This window comes from Dermacentor silvarum, chromosome 1, assembly GCF_013339745.2.
Source record: "Dermacentor silvarum isolate Dsil-2018 chromosome 1, BIME_Dsil_1.4, whole genome shotgun sequence".
NCBI classification, from domain to species: domain Eukaryota; kingdom Metazoa; phylum Arthropoda; class Arachnida; order Ixodida; family Ixodidae; genus Dermacentor; species Dermacentor silvarum.
This window is the reverse complement of record NC_051154.1, coordinates 131279678-131296663: the sequence shown is the minus strand read 5'-3', so window position 1 is coordinate 131296663 and position 16986 is coordinate 131279678.

The following is a 16986-nucleotide window of genomic DNA, read 5'->3' as shown; positions in this document are numbered from 1 at the left end:
ACGGTCTGAGGCTCTGCCGTTGCTGATACACGGGATCGGCTTTACGGGCAAGATCGCGCTCGCGCTTATTAACCCTTTTCGCGGAGCAGCTTGTTCTAGAGAAACGAGATGGCGCTGACGGCGGCGCGCCATACGTCTTCTCAGCGACCGCGCACGAATACGAAACCATTACCGCTTCTACCTTGGTTCTGTGCGATCAGCTGTCGGAAATGCAACTGAGTTTTCGCTAACGCACTGTGGATTGAAGACCTGTGCAGTAGTTGGCTGCAAAACTATAGTGACTGGCATTTTAAGGAATGTAATGAATATGTGGGGCCAAGTTCGCGGGCCGCTGCTGCAACTGTCCGTACATGTTTCCGGCACTTCGAGATGTACGGCTTTCCTCAAGGATACACAAATTTGCTCATCCGCCAGCCTTGTATCGCTAACCTTCAAAGAAAGGGCTTCAGCCCCGGTACATCGGCAAGAGTGAGTACCGCTTGTGAAACATTAGTAACGGGAGTAGCGCCGCTTCCTTTCATAGTAGGTTTCGCGCACAGTATCTACACACATCTACCTCAACCAGCGCGGAAACTTACACCTACTCTTTCGCTCTTTCGTGGGCGCCTTTATTTCTTCGCGCGAAATGCATTGTGATTGAGCTTGAGATTTTGAGGGCACAGAATACCGGAGAATTAAGCAGGGACGCAGGAGAAAGTCAGGGACGCCGAAAAGGTCAGAAACGATTCCTATGTCGATTTCGCGTACTCGTTGATGGCCAACATGAAGGAGTGGCTAAAAGGATCCGGAGCTTTTGGTGACCACGACAAATTGATAGAGTGTTTTGGGCTGGAACAATTCTTCCGCCGACTGCCTGAAAACATAAGGTATTGGGTGCAGGATAGGCCAGGCGTAGAGACAGTCGCAAGGGCGGCAGAACTTGCTGAGGAATACTTATCGCGCCGGGGCACCGAAAGCAAAGAGACGCTCAGAAAGGAGAATAGATCTATATCCGACAAGCAGGAGCGTTGGTCAAGGTCGAGACCGTATAAAGGAAAGGAGAAAGCGGAGTCAGCGACCAGTAATGACGAGAAGAACAGAAAGGGAAAGGAGGAGCCACCAGAACTCAAGGCTGCGCAACAAAAGAAGGCTTTCGAAGCTAGAAAGCCAGTTGTGTGCTTCAACTGCCAAAAGGCAGGACATATTGCCCTCGGTTGCAAAAATCCAAAAGTTGTCTTTTTGTCAGTGAGTAATACCGATGACAATATGAGATTGCTAGAACCGTACATTCGGGACCTCGTAGTTAATGACAAGCCTTGTCGCGTACTCCGGGACTCAGCCGCCACGATGGATGTCGTTCATCCCTCATACGTAGAACAAAGTCAGTTTACAGGAGAATGCGCTTGGATAAAGCAAGCAGCAGAGGCTAACAGTCTTTATCTACCAGTAGCCAGAGTCCGCGTTGAGGGTCCTTTCGGTACACTTGACACAGAAGCCGCCGTGTCAGCGCTCCTTCCACCGCAATGTCCATATTATTTGTTTTCAAACAAATCCGACGAGTTGTTGCGGAGCAGGGGAGTCGTTTTCGGCGAAGGAATAGTGCAAGCTCTAACCAGATCAAAGGCGCGACAACTCGCGGCAAAGGTAGCATGCGCAAGCCCAGCACAGGAGGACACAGCCTTACACAAGGAACCCTCAGAGCGCGCTAATGAGGTTACCAGTGAAAGCGACGTCGTTGAAGGCGCGTCGGCTAAAGAACAGACCACCGCACTGAGTCAGGAAGAGGCGGCAGTTTTGAGAGTGAACGGGGAACCTGCATGTAGTATCCCGGGAAACGGAATGCAGGCGAAAGTTGCTAAACGTAACAACTTACACTTTGGTTACCGAGCAAGAATGGGACCCCACTCTTCGGAACCTTAAGCACAACGGTGAGGCGGGGACCGCTAAGAAAAACTTATGTTCCAAAAGAGGGCAGGCGTTCTCTATCGAAGGTATCGCGATAGAAAAGGAGTCCAGTTTGATCAACTACTAGTGCCACAGCGTTACCGCCGGGGTCCGCTGCACTTGGTGCATGGGGACCTTTGGTCCGGACACCTTGGCATTCGAAGAACCAAGGACCGCTTGTTGCAGGAATTCTACTGGCCCGGGTGCTTTCGGGAAATAGAAGCATTCGTAAAAAGCTGAGGCACGTGCCAGCGCATTGGGAAGCTCGGGGACAAGGCTAAAGCCCCCATGAAACTTGTTCCAATAATTACGGAGCTGTTTCGCAGACTTGTAATAGATACAGTAGGATCTTTGCCCGCAACTCAGTCCGGCTACCGCCACATTCTTACAGTACTGTGCCCCGCAACCAAGTTCCCTGAAGCAGTGCCCTTAAAAGAGCTAAGCTCGGTCGAGATCGTGAACGCGCTTTTGTCCATCTTTTCGCGAGTCTGTTTCCCAGCGGAAATTCAGTCGGACCAAGGAACCGTTTTCACGAGCGCCCTAACCTCGACATTTCTGGAAAAATGCGGTATCAAACTTATCCATAGTTCTGCGTACCATCCCCAGACCAACGCTGTAGAAAAGGTTCACTCGGTCATGAAGCGTCTGTTGCGAGCCATGTGCTACGAGCGCAAAACAGATTGGGAACTCTGCTTACCAGCAGCTATGTTCGCCCTTCGAACCGTCCCGCATGAGTCGACAGGGTTTTCACCGGCGGAGCTAAGTCTATGGTCGTTCCCTGCGATCACCACTCCGGATCATTCGGGAAGCCTGGGAGGGCCGGGCTGACGATCCGTCTGTCGTTGAATACGTGCTAGATTTGTTAGATCGGCTGCACATGACGCAAGAGTTGGCAGGACGAGAAATGCGCAGAGTCCAAGGTAATGCCAAGCTTTACTACGACAGAACGGCTCGGGCGTGACGCTTCGAGGTAGGAGATATCAGGTAATGATAATACGTCCCTCACCGAAAAACAAGCTGCAAGTACAGTACGAAGGACCGGCTGACATTGTTTCGAAATTATCTGACACGAACTAGATAGTAACAGTTCCCGGTAAGAGAAGAACTCATCGGGTATACCACAGCAATTTACTAAAGCCCTATCGGCAGAGGGAGGCCATCGTAAACATGTCCCTTAACATGCCAGAGGAAATGCCGCTTGACTTTCCAGAGTTGGCGCCAGCAACGGAAGCAGGCGTAGGCGAAACCATAGATAACCTCGTACAGCAAGCTGAGCTTGACCTCCATCAGAAGACGGAGCTGCGGGAACTGATGTATGAGTACAGAGATAGGTTTTCGGACAAGCCGGGACTAACGAGCACAGTTGTCCGTGATATTGAATTAACCTCATCAGAGCCTGTGCGTTCGAAGGCGTATCGCGTTTCACCACGCCAGCGTGAGGTCATGGCTGCGGAAATAAGAATTATGTTGGAGCTAGGCGTAATAGAACCGGGAGAGAGTGATTATACTTCACCTCTTAGTTGAGGTCCCCGGAAAGGAACCGCGCCCTTGTATTGATTACCGGAGGCTTAACCTGATCACGAAGGATCAAACCTATATATCCTATACCTCATATCGAAGAAAGGCTTGAGAAAGTGAGCAGCGCCAATTTTATCTCTACACTAGACTTAGTCAGGGGTTATTGGCAGGTACCGTTGACAGACCAGGCGAGTAGGTATGCCGCATTTATTTCTCCATTGGGAACGTTTCGATCAAAGGTCCTGAGCTTTGGATTGAAAAACGGACCGGGTGTTGCGTGGTATGGAGAATTTTGCGCTGCCGTATCTCGATGATATCGCGATCTTTTCGGCATCATCGACAGAACATCTGACGCATCTGCGAGCCGTACTGGCCCAGCTGCGCGAAGCTAACTTAACTGCCAAAGCGACAAAGTGCCAATTGGGGCGTGCCGAAGTAGCCTACCTGGGTCATGTGATTGGTCAAGGCCGCCGCCGGCCTTCCGAGGTGAAACTAGCTGCGATGGAAAGTTTTCCACAACCTCGCACTAAATGGAATATTCGGTCATTTCTCGGAGTAGCAGGATATTACCAAAGATATATTCCGCGTTACTCCGATGTTGCAAGCGCTCTGACAGATGCGCTGAGAAAAACAGAACCACAAACCATACAGTGAGACGAAGCCAAGGAAAGGGCTTTCTGTACGCTGAAGAGGGCTCTGACGAGTCAACCAGTGTTAACTGCGCCGGATGATTCTAAGTCGTTCATTGTTCAGTGCGACGCGAGTGATCGTGGAATGGGTGTTGTGCTTTGTCAAAACAGAGACAATGACGAGGAGCACCCTGTGCTCTTTGCCAGTAGGAAGTTCACTGCTCGCGAGGAAGCATACAGTGCTTCTGAAAACGAATGTGCCTGCGTTGTGTGGGCGGTGCAGAAGCTAGCCTGCTATATCGCGGGTTCGAGGTTCACCATCGAGACGGACCACTGTCCTCTTACGTGGCTGCATCAATGTCCCCCAAAAAACGGCCGTCTCTTGCGCTGGAGCTTAGCACTTCAGCAGTACAATTTTGACATTCGCTACAAGAAAGGTAAACTCAATGGAAATGCAGATGGTCTGAGTCGTTGCCCCTAGTGTATCGCTAGCCTCATGCCCACTCTGGTTTCCGCGTCAATTTTTACGTTGGTATATTTTTTCATACGTTTCTTTATTATCGCGTAGTTGTAGGTGATTGTTAGCGGATGTGGTAATCACGTCCTAAAGCTTTCAGGAAATGGCTGTTTTTAGTGTTTAGGGGCGAGGGATGAGAAAGCAGTAGCAGTTTTTTTTTTCTTTTTGTAAAGCCTGGTGTGTATTGGGGGAGAGTGGCCTTGTGCTCGCTTGTTTGTGGTTGTGGGTCCGGCACTGTTCTGGAGTGATTGCGTGCCCAAACAGGAGACGAAAAGTTGCAAGACCTGTTTCACCGGACCTGACCAGGGAGAAAAGGCATACAAGAGCGCCACGAGAACTGATGAACGACTCCAGGGAATCTACAAGCTACGAACCAAGGGTTCGTCACCACGGAGGGAAATTCTGCTGCTGAAACGCCGATCCCTCGCCCAGTGGCTGCTGGCCCCTACGCGTCGGGATCTTCCTCCCCCGCCGGAGATGCTGTTACGATTGACGTGTGACACCCCGTGCAAAATGGATTATCGGAAGACCATGCCTAATCGAAACGGAGGATGTATCCCTAAGTTGCTATGGTTGCCTCGAGTGGTCCTCGATCTGGCGGGCGCCCCGCAGTGATTACTGGCCCCTTTGTGAGCGTGCGCCCAGGAGGCGAGGAAGTCCGCTTCCCACGAACTGTGCAACTCAGGAGCCTCGAGTCGCCGCGAGCGGAGGCAAGCACGTGCAACGTCGCGTAGGAGAGAGGGAGCAGCCGCCAAACCCCCGACTGGACTCAGTACATGTCACGTGACGTTGACGTGAGCGAAATCCCGCCTACGATTTTAGCGGGCCTATTTAAGCGGCCCCGCAATGTATTTTCTCATTAATCTCTTCTTTTTTATCCTTCACCAACCATGAAATAAACAGGGCAAGTTTCGCACTAGAAACCGTCTTGCCCCTGCCTGGTCGCCATGGTCTACCGGACGCCTGCAGCCTGCCGACAACGCCACGCTACCCAGTAGTAACGCCGGTCGAGGTTGAAGTAACTGGCGTCGCAACACGCTGCTGGCTCGAGGACGCGGGTTTGATTCCCGGCCACGGCGGCCGCATTTCGATCAAGGTGAAATGCAGGAACACCCATGCACTTAGATTTAGGTGTACGTTAAAGAACCCGAGGTGGCCAAAATTAATCCGGAGTCCCCCACTGCGTCATGCCTCCCAATCATATCGTGGTTTTGGCACGTAAAACCCCAGCAATTGTTAGAGAGTTTTATAATAGGGGCCTCAAAAAAGTTTGCGTCTGCGCATGCGCAAGACGCAAACTGTGTTTGGATTTTTGCACGCTATTTCATCGATTTAGCGGGAGCCCCAAAAGCTGCCACAAAAGCTTTCGTCAACAAACATGGCGGTGCCCATCGAAGCGACGGCTCTAACCTAGCACCAATCTGGGCTCGATTCGTGGTAACGCGTGAAGTTCTTAAGCTAGGAGAAGTGATTGCGGTTATCGCTTTCTCTCAACTAACATGTGTAATGAATATTGATTCATTAGACGCCGGGGATTCCGAATTCAATTGTCGATTTCATGGCTCGTAGGCGTAACACAAATTGACTTGGCTAGGTGAAGGTACGTGAAGTTGTTTACTCAAAACTAAGCGCAACAAGTTCCTTGCTGCTAATAGAATAAGTTCTGAATTGTAATTAAACGCGAAAATCTAACTTACTCCTCTTATCATAAAATGGTATATTTTATTTTAATATTTATGCCCCAACGCTAACACCCGCAAAGCTCTTTGGGGCCCCAAACTTTGGGGGCCCCTATTCTAAAACTTTATTAGCACATCAACATGGTTTGTTTTTTGACAGTAACCGGTTTTCACAGCATAACCGCTGTTATCAATTTGTTGTTTACCTTTGCTCTTTGTGCACCGTCGCGGCTTTTACCATTTCGAGCGAGTTACGTTCGGGACGTGCTCGTCCACGAAAACGACGGCGCGCTTCTTACACTGGTGTGCCGTTTTGGGCAGTAATCTTTTAAAGCTTCGCTTACACCGATTCAGACAGCGAGTGGCATCTGTTGTCTGACACTTTATTTTAACGGATGTTTTTGCGGTGCTGGAGACCTAAGATGGCGGCCAGGTTGATGTAAATGGACAGTATACATAGTTTTCACGTGACGTCACAGCGCCGTCTGCTAGCGATCGTCCGCCATGTTGGAGCACTGTAGCCGATGCGCGCGTATACGTTTGAGCGCCGTCTGTGCAGTCTGTCGGCGTTGATTTTGCGATTTGCGAACTATCGCGTGTTCAATGACGGCCAGGCCGAAGGAATTCTACCCATCATATTTTGCCGAGCTGGTGGGCCCGACGCGTGCTCGCTACGAAGCGAAAACCAACATGTGCGACGATGTTGATCCGTACACGCGTTGTGCGGCGGGACCGACACGACGACTGACGTCGACCTGCTACCGGGTACGACACATGCTGATATTTTAAATTATTTGGCGCTGTCGACGAACCACGTATCGCTTACTGAAATGAAAGCATACAAGTCTCTTGAGGCTCACAATTACTTCACAAGTGGCCGGGTAAGTGGCATGACAGCAATGCGGCTACCCTCCAAGCGCGTCATCGTGTTGAGCGAGGTAAGGTTACAAACATTTAAAAAATATATTTGTAAATCCGTACCGCTGGAATAACGTGGTTAACAGGGTACCCATTTGCATGAACTCGTTCGTTAGCTGTTCATTACGGCACCGTGCACTGCTCACTGCTCCAAATGCTCGACGCTGCCGGGCATTATGTACGACGCAAAATACCTTCTATTCGCTTACCTAAATATGGCATTCTGCAACTCTACTTAAATGTAGGCATAAAAAATGGCGCAGTTTCACCCGGAAGGCGAAGCATCAATTGCGATAGCAACTTAGTAGATAGCTATACGGAGTAAGGATAGTAGTTTTATCAGCTGTATAAACTTGGACATGCAGCAGCACCAGCAATGCACAGAACTGTTGTCGACGCCGTCGCCGTTTTGCCCGCGTTCGCACCGAACGCGCGCGGCGTTGGTGACTGTTGCCAGGGCCTTTGGGAGCGGCTCGGAGGTTTTCGACGAGATCAGAACGGGAAACTCGTCGAGCAGCGTCGGAAGTCTTTACCACCTTTCGCCTCGCAACGTTTTTATATAAATACGCATTTGGTGCCGCAGCTAAACGTCGCCTCCCCTGCCTCCCTCCCTCCCGTCCCCCCACGGCCTATCGCGCGACGGAAGAAGTCGCGTTTGCTCTCTCTCTCTATATATTGACCCTTTTCGCGGAGCAGTTTGTTTTAGAGAAACGAGATGGCGCTCACGGAGGCGCGCCATACCTCTCCTCAGCGACCACACACGAATACGAAGCCATTACCGCTTCTGTGCGATCAGCTGTCGGAAATGCAACTGAGTTTCCGCTAACACACTGTGCTCCAATCATGCTAGATGGAATAATGTGGATTGAAGACGTGTGCAGTAGTTGGCTGCAAAAATAGTGACTGGCATGTTAAAGAATAGAATGAATCTGTGTGGCGAAGTTCGCGGACCGCTGCTGCAACTGTCCGAACGGGTTACCGGCACTTCGTGATGTACGGCTTTCCTCGATGATACAGAAATTTGCTCATCCGCCAGCCTTGTATCGCTAACCTTCAAAGAAAGGGCTTGATCCCCAGAACACCGGCAAGAATGAGTACCATACATGCACTCGTTAAACAATGACAAAGGGAGTAGCGCTGCTTCCTGTCATAGTAAGTTTCGCGCACGTTATCTATACACATCTGTCCAAATGGCAGGAAAACTTACGCCCACTATATCGCCGACGTATCAAGAATAAGTGAATGGGCTCACACTTGAATATATGCGCACTGTATACACACAATAAATGACAGACTACACCTATGGCGCAGTAATGGTCGAAGCTGAATGTTTCGTGATGGTCCACAAGAGTAAGCAAGTTACTAGCTGCAATATATATTTGCTACAAGGTATTACAATGTACAACACAGCTGCGTTTCAAGCCTTGTGCGCCGCAAGAACAAATCTATCGGATTCGGAACTGAGCACACCCACGAGTGATTAGGCAGAAAATAATCAGATAGTGGCTGCACCGAGGAACTTCACTGAGTCAGAAACTGACAAGCCACTGCTTCAAAATATTTGCCGAATAAAGAACAAAGAGCAAAACACACTAATACTGACTGAATTCATAATCGGACAGCTTGGAATACATATTTAGCCCCGCTTTTAGAACAAGCACCATATACGCTGCTTATGCCATTTGGACATAGCTTAATCAGCTCCCAAAGCGCTTTTGCATGTTTTTGAAGCTGTGATCAAAGCTTCGTGTCGTCCATCTAGTCACCGTCTATAATATCTCCGAAAACAGAGGTTTTCTAAGCCGTGCCGGCGTCATACACTTCCATTGTAAACAAGGAGGCAACGGAGGCGGTTGAGGCAAGCAATGGACGCGTCACCACGTGATCAAATATGGCAGCGCCCACGGGATCGCCGCGAAAAGGGTCAATATATATATGGTGATTGTAAAGGAGGAAAGAGACGCTTAATTCTGGAGCCCTTCAGGGAGCACGGCGCAGAACACGCGTTTGTTCTCCGCCGTGCGTTCGCTCCCCGTGAAAGCGCGCGTATCTCGCGCCCTTGCACTCGCACATACAGCGTCCGGCGCGCGGCGACGATTTCATCGCCGTTAACGTCATACGGAACCTCACGGCGACGACGACGGCGACGGCAGAAATCCTCTTTGAGTGTCCATATAAGTGCTATCGCAATAAAAAGTTGGGCCCACTGCGATAGCATTTCACTCCTTTTTTCACTGTGAAAACGAGCGTTACTCGGGTATAGTGGGCAGCAAGGTGCCAGACAGAGCTTAAAACGAAAATTGTCGCTGCTCCGATAATCGGTTAAAATTAAACAAACGTGACTATACAGTGTGTCCCAGCTATCACGCAGCACGATTTAAAAAAAGAGGAACGGCGTTACGCGAAGCAAACCTAGTGCGTATTGTTTTCAGTACAGTGGAGTAGCCGCCAGTAATTTTTTCGTTACTGAGGTTTAATTAGGTAATTGTATTAATTAGCTAACTCGAGAAGTACTGTCCTAATTATCAAAGTGTCAATGAGAAAATTGTACATCAACATGAAAAACTCCCGATACAGCTTTCTGTTGCTCAATACGTGCTACATAAATTTGTTCTTCAGAGTGGGAAAGAAGCCCAGGAATACACGCAGAATTGCCGCGCGGCCGTGGCCGCTCGAGGCACTTTGCGTGTATTCGCGGGCATTCACGCTCGGAAAAATACTTTTATGTAGCACGTATTGAGCAACAGAAAGCTGTATCGGTAGTTTTTCATGGTGCTCTACAATTTTCTCGTTGACACTTTGATAATGAGGACAGTACTTCTCGAGTTAGATAATTAATTATAATTACCTAATTAAATCTCAGCAACGAAACAATTATTGGCGGCTACTCCACTGCACTGGAAACAATACCCGCTAGGTTTGCTTCGCGTAACGCCCTTCCTCTTTTTATAAATCGTGCTGCGTGATAGTTGGGACACCCTGTGTATGAGGGCTCTGTGTACACATTTTAAGAAAGACAGCAAATGAATAGTTGAACTGAAATGGCGACCGCACACACGAACGTAATCCAGGTTCTTTACATCTTTCCTGTCTATGCGAGCGAGCCAGAGACGCCGACGCTCCTCCGACAACACTTTCGTGCGCTCTCATTACCGAGTTATCACTTTCGGCAAGTAGTACAGCCCGGTTCCTGGCTCCATGCTCGTTTTCTGTGCGGCAGACTTGCTTCTCGCACTGCAGCCGATCATGGCACACATCGGCATTGCAACGCTGTGTCGTTAGAAAACGCATAATAACGCGAAAGTATCGCACCCGGCACACGCAGCAAAGGCCGGCGCCACGGCAGTAGTTCTCCGTAATGGCGGCTACCTATCCCATACGCCCAGGATATGACGTCCGTGAAAACTGTACCAGCATGTACCAGCTAACCCGGGCCAAGCTAATTGAAAAAAAAACGAGAAAACAAGATAGGACGACGAGACAAATCACACGAGATATCATAGCGAGTAAGACTTTTTTAGCTCATAAAAAAAGAAGCCGTGAGCACGTCGCAGATCGCTGGACGGCTGAACTTCTACGCCGTAGGCAGAGATGACGTGAGAGATCGATGATGCTAAATATTATTTTGCGTTCACGACAGCTAAAAAGCAGGATTTGTAGTTATTATTACTTTAAATAACTAAAATAATAACTTAGTGCTATGTGGCATAAAATAACAGCACTGATTTCGCCCTCTGCAGTGATTCGCTGGAACTTAAGAGCTTCCGGGCCCAACCAAAAATTGTTCTGTGCAAGCATGCTGTCGCTCTTGTGTATGTCAAGAGCCGACCGTCACGGCGGCTCGGACACTTTGTTACGACGGGTTATGCAAAAAAGGATTGCCGTAGTCGAATGTGAAAATGTATACACAAGTACAACTGCAAATAAAAATGGTTATATTTGGCTACGAAATTTTTTGCGATTTTTTGTGTTTGGCTACATCTGGGCTACAACTTTACCTTTTGGCTAAGCCGCCTCGTCGGACCTGGCAACACTGCCCCCTCCCCTCCGGCTTATTTGTCCTAAGTAGAGTGTACTATAGTCGGGTACAACTTAAGAAGACAGGAGAGGCTCCGCCCAGATGACCGAAGCGCAGCAGCCGATTTCCTCCGCGACTAAAGAAATAGTCCCGCTGACGCGACTCGTCACGGCTTGAAGCGCGGGCTGCCATGTTCTCCGTCGGCGGGGACACCGGCCGTCCGGCTCATGACGCAAGTCTTCAGTGCGCGCCCATTGGTGGAGGCTCGTATGAATTCGCCTTTGAGGGAGCAAATGCCGCTGCCTTCTAAAGTTGTACCCGACTATAGACAATGGTCATATTCCAGTACACTCTAGTCCTAAGACCTTTTTATCGGGCGAGGGGGAAAGGGTACGCGACGAGCCTTTCCTCCTCTCTTGCTTGTGCGAGCCGGCGCGGCGCGACTTGAATGTGTTGCCGGTCGCGCGCTGCGGAACGATTTTGAGGTGTTTTAGCTAGTTCTGAGTGCAATTTACGGGATGTCAGTTCTTGCGAGGTCGTCGGGCAACCACTGTGTAGCCTTTAGGCGCAACAGTAGCTACGTATCTGGAAATTTCTCTTGGGTGTGCAAAAATGCGACGCGTATCATCAGCCGCGGTGTGTGTATGTGTTGTGAACTATGTTGGATGCATTAGTTTTCACTCGACGAAGAGTTGTTGTGAAACATTTCCACCAGCCACCGGCGTCGTTCTCACGCATTTTAAGTCTAGTAGACTTCAAATCACTATGTCTACGTTAGCCTCCTGCAAGAGGCCGAAGGCTTTGCTCAACACAGCGAACACTGCTGTTGGCAAACCAAAATGATACACACAATTGCTTCGTGCTTAGATCGGCATTGCTTTTTTGCCCTTAAGGCACAATATACACAGAGGATCGCATAAAGAGAATCCAACAGCTATTGTAAGTATTGTAAGTGCACAATTTCCTTAACGTGGGTGAATGCGTCGTAAATGACTCAACTTAGGACACTGAAAAAAAAAAAAGTTCATATGTCCTCCTTTTGCGGCAAAATAAAACAGAACACGGGATAACGACGCAATAAGACTCCGCATGGTCGTGCCGCATGCTTGGACCCATGGGCGCCGACTACGGAGGGGGGGGAGGGGGGGGGGCTCCGGGGCTCGAGCCCCCTCCGGATTTTTCCAGGAGGGGGGGCTCAGCCCCCCCCCCCCCACCCCCCGCTCCTACAATGTCAGTACCAGAGTCCTGTTACTCAAACCGTTTGTGGTTTCTTTTGAGGTGCCTCTACATTTTCCCTTAAGATCTGAGTGTGGCTAAAAGCTCACTGCATCATTGTTGACGCGGACGTGCACGACTTTTATTCATAATTTCGCTTTATTTCTGAAAATCTTGGCAATAGGAAAACATGCGCATTAGAAGCACCAACGGCGGCTCCCTCATCCGTATTTTTTCACTTCAACATGTTATTTTAATTTACACTGGGAACACCATGCACAGATACATTATATTTCAATGTGTACACAGGACAAAATTTTATGTTTTGAAAGAGAAAGAGGTAGCCAACTAACAATTATTTCTATTGATGTGGATAGCCTATGTCTAGAGAATCAATATGAATTGCTGTATGTTCAACTCGCTACAAATTGCTTTGCACACTTTTTTGACACTGAAAAAGGCCTGCAGACTTCAGTGACCCCTCCGGCAGAATTTTTTATCAACGGTGTGTGAAATACACGTGAATTATATGCCTCAGCATTGCTTCTCTTTCCAGTAGCTAATGCGAGCGACTCATGAAAAAAAAAAACTTATAATAATTGACACCATTTATTGGGGATTGAAACATCTCAACGTGCATGCAGAGGCCATAAATATATATAATTAACTTAGTAACCAAGTGGGGCCAAGCCGGATTCACTTGAAATCAGAATCAATAGCAGTCACGCGCAGCTGACCTTTTACTAGGACTCAGAAAAAAAAAAAAAGAGGCTGCAGTTTTGCCGGAATGGTGAATCAGTATTAATGATAGCGAAGCATAAGACAATTACACGAAAAAGATTGTTCCCGTATAAACCCGTGTAAGAGCCGCACCCCCAACTTGAAAGCAAATATTTTTTTTTTTAATCCAACCGAGATGCAATCGCGTTCAGCGCGATTCCGATCGCGCTCCACTGCGAATTTTCCCGCGCAGCGTACTTTCGCGCGTCGCAACTATATAAAAAAAAAGTTGGTTATAACTTAAGAAGACAGGAGAGGCGTCCCGCCCTGATCACTGAAGCGCAGCTGCCGATTTCCACCACGACTAAATAAATAGTCCCGCTGACGCGACTCGGCCCAGCTCGAAGCGCGGGCTGCCATGTCCTTCGTCGGCGGGGTCACCGGCCGCCCGGCTCATGACGTCAGTCTAAAGAGCACGCCCATTGGTGGATGCTCGTGCGCATCCGCCTTTGAGGGGCAAATGCCGCCTTCTAAAGTTGTACACGACTATAGATGGCGAGAGGAGGCGATCGCGGAGGTTTACAGCGGATTTCATACTCGTAGTTCGAAAAATTAGATAAAATGGCCTGATCCCTTGTAAGGGTCGTCAAAATTGCGGCAAAAAAGTGCGGCCCTCACACGAGTCTGTACTTTGGTTATATCGCCTATATGAATTATAGTAACATTTACTCACTAATAAAATAACAAACATCGTGCAATGCACGGACCATGTAAACCTGTAAATATCCCGCTGGATGACCACGAGCAGTCACTATCACAACGCTGGCATTGTGATGAACGCCGGCAGCGGGGGCGAACGGTTCGTACAGCCATGCGATTCACAGCGACTCCGAAAATTAGATTCATCATCATCATCATCTGCATATTTTTATGTCCACTACAGGACGGCTTCTGTCAGCGATCGCCAATTACCCCTGTCTCTTAACTTAGGTCATGCGATCTGCAACACTTGGGGCGCGGAAAAACAGCCTAAGAAGGAAGAAAGCGCGCATGAAGTTAGCAGCCATCCCTGCTCGCCCTTGATCATTGCACCCCCCAATGATTACCAACAATTGGATACGGCACGCGGGCCGCGTAAGCGTCAACCGCACACAGTAATTTGCAGCTGCGGCAGGGCTATAGATGAGAAGACGCCTACTCTCCTCCCCATGCGTGCATTTGATCACGTGACCTCCAACTAACCCGAATATTGAGCGCGTGGGAAGATAATGTCCATCAAGTGTCACGGCTCAGCCTTACGGGCTTTTTCTCGCACCCGTAGTGTATGGGTCGCTCACGCATATGACTGTTGGACTTTATACGGAATATCACGGCGACGACGACAGCGAAAATTCACCTGGGGTGTCAATACAATTACTGTCGCAATAAAAGCGGAAATAGAAAACAGGCGTCGAGCTCGCTTCTACCACGGCTGCGGGCGTTGCAATGTGCACCGGCTACAAACACAGCATGAGCACCAACGACAAAACCAATAGTGGGTACCTCGCTTATCGGTACTTCGCCAAAACCCGTCTGTCACTCAAAAGGAAGTGTATTTTCCACCGTATAAGCACCAGCGGAAACAACACTAGGCGCGCGGGGAGACGGCGCACGGGAAGGGACCAGCCATCTCGGACGGCCCAAGCTTCAACACGGCGCAGATTATCTCCAAAATGAAGCGCGTGACCCACATATGTATGGCAGAGGCAGGAAAAGTAGAAGTTGAGGACCCGTCTGTTCTAGCCGCTAGGCGAAAGAAGGTTCCTCAGCTCACGTGTTTCCATCAGTGAGTGACATGTACCGCCAGAGGTTCTATGAAGTACTTGACACAGTGCTGTCTCCGTTAAACAACAGGTATCCACCTGATATGGGGCAGCATAAGTCCCACATTGAGCAGCTTGCCATAGGGAAGGAAGACCAAGCATATATAACATAGTTATATAAGGTGATGACCCTGAACCAGGACGCCTGATTTTGCACAGAGATATGCTGATTGACATTTTAAGCCACCAAAAGGTCGGCATCATCGCACACATTTGGGGACGTCGTGCGCATGTTTACGGGGGGCAAGGGCGAACGCCTGCGAAACCTTTTGCCGGAAATGGCCAAGCTAAAAAAAATTGTGTTGGCCATACCGGTCTCGTCGACCACATCCGAGAGGTCCTTTTCTTGCCTTCGGCGACTGAAAATGTACTTGCGGTCGACAACTGGACAAGCCCGTTTGAACCATCTGGCAATTTTGCACGCTTACAAAGAACTCTCCCGCAAAATCAATTTCATTAAGATTGCCGAGGACTTCATTGCCAGATCAAATGCCCGTACGAACACTTTTTCAATGATGATGAAATCATCGCATCAGACAGCGAACTGATGTCTTTAACAGGAGGGAGAAAGGAACCAACTTAAAAAACGCAAACCACCTGGCTTAGAAAACAACGCAAAAGGTTATACAAAACAACGAAAATGGGGTACATAACAGCGCAAGCAGAGTGAGTCCATTTGGGTAAAAAAAGACGCGTGGTTGCGCTATTTGTAAAACTCCCTAGTCTATCTGCATTTTCCTTATTAATTTTTATTCGTCGTGTGCTGCATTTGCCACTCAATAACACAATTGTTATATATCGTTAATGTTTATATATGTTATGTCTCATCTTCTCAATAACTGATCTTTCGTCAGGAAAAGATGTCTTGATTGTATCTTTTGTATTAAATCTTTTACAAGGCGTTACATTGCATTCTTTCATAGATGTGTACTTCTGCGACTTAATACGCACAAAACAAATATAACTCCCTAACGTGTTTAATTGAAACCGCTTGTCGCATGGCTCAACCAAGAGACGCCAGTCTTTTGGCGGTGCGAGGGGACTCGGGCTGTAAAACTGAATTGTCTCCTACTCTGAAGTCTTGCAAACACTCATATATATGCATACATGCGGGTGGGGTTCGGAAAGCTGGTCAGGCCCCAGCCCCCCCCCCCCCCCCCCCCGGAAAAATGAAAACTTTCCGCCTATGCTTGGACCACTTGGACCATACCCTATATAGAACAAACAGATCTATAACACAGCATTCAGTACTGCCTCGGGCGCTCGCACAGTCTGCAGCTGGTCGTTCGAGCACTTGAAAAGTGTGATTCACACTGTACGGTATGCGGTTATTATTAACCAAACTATTTTATTTGTAGGCGGAAACCTTGCCCAGCAAACAAGGCAGTCGCCCAGTGTAACATCTTGAACGCTTGTAACAGTGTAACACATAACATCTTGAACGCTTGTCAAAGTAAACAGCACGACTTATTCTCCAGCAGAACGGTACCCACGCTGTTAGGGTCGTCAAATGTTTCGTAACTACTCGTTGCAGCTAAACCAGAGCTTAGAATTAGTGCTGAGAATGCTGTAGTAAGGTAACATTCGTGAAACGAATTTTCAGAAATACCTAACTGATATCCGAGGCTGATAGTAAGCTCAAACAAACGCGCGCACATCGCACTGGGTGCACCGTCCGCCCTAACACCAGCAGTTACTCCAGCCGCTTAATTACTTCAGACTTAAATTCCTTCACTACGCCTCACAGGACCGTTCCCCACGTAGAAGACGCCATTTCATGCTAAATATACCGCGTGAGTGCGAAAAAAATCCACCAGAAACTTCCACCGAGCGTATACCACAGCATACAACACGGGCATTCGCCCAAGCCAGCATGCTAACTGCCCATAGATGGCGCCACTACCTACGCAATGGTGGCGCTCATGAAACAACGGTCGCAACCACCGTGATCGCAAGCTTCCCGTGCCTGAACCGAACTGAACTTGCC